Source organism: Mastomys coucha, chromosome X (assembly GCF_008632895.1).
Source record: "Mastomys coucha isolate ucsf_1 chromosome X, UCSF_Mcou_1, whole genome shotgun sequence".
NCBI classification, from domain to species: Eukaryota; Metazoa; Chordata; class Mammalia; order Rodentia; family Muridae; genus Mastomys; species Mastomys coucha.
Genome location: NC_045030.1, coordinates 5,339,113 through 5,339,828, shown reverse-complemented (window position 1 = coordinate 5,339,828; position 716 = coordinate 5,339,113).

Genomic DNA, 716 nt, shown 5'->3' with positions numbered 1-716 from the left:
CCTGTGGCTCCCGGCTGGCTGCTCAGGTCTCAGAAACTCACCCGAGAGAAAATGGCGAATCCCTCCCGAGTCTCTGGCCTAAGGTGCCTCTGGGCTGGCTGCTCCAGTCTCAGAATCTCACCCGAGAGAAAATGGCGAATTCCGCCCGAGTCTCTGGCCTAAGGCGCCTCCGGGCTGGCTGCTCCAGTCTCAGAATCTCCTCTCCTCAGCCTTTCATCTGTATTCTCAGCATTTCTACCAAATCATGCTCTGGTGTTAGCTTCTTGAAATGTCTGCCTTTAATCACTGTCTGGAACCCTACACTCTCTGAGACTAGTCTCCCCTGTGTGTGTGTGCATGTGTGTGTGCCTTCTGTTGTCTAGGTAAGCTAGAACACAGTGAAAGCATTGAACAAGTTTATTGTAAATATGAAAGTGACATGTAGCTATCTCTTCAGTGGACAGAGACTAGCTAGAAGCATCTGAGGGTGTCCAAAGCTGCCATGGCTATCTCTCAGGGGCACAGAGAAGGACAGACTTGCAACTGCCAGGACTATCTCTCAGAAGCAGAGAGAAAAGGAACAGAGGGTGGGGGAGGAGGGTGGGTTTTTAAGGTAGCACATAGCTACAGGTTATTGGTGTACGGAGAGCTGTAAATTGGAATAGGATGGAATTTTAGGGCCAGAAGATCCTGGTGGTGTTGACATGCACCACAGGTACATGTTAATGGGGATGAAA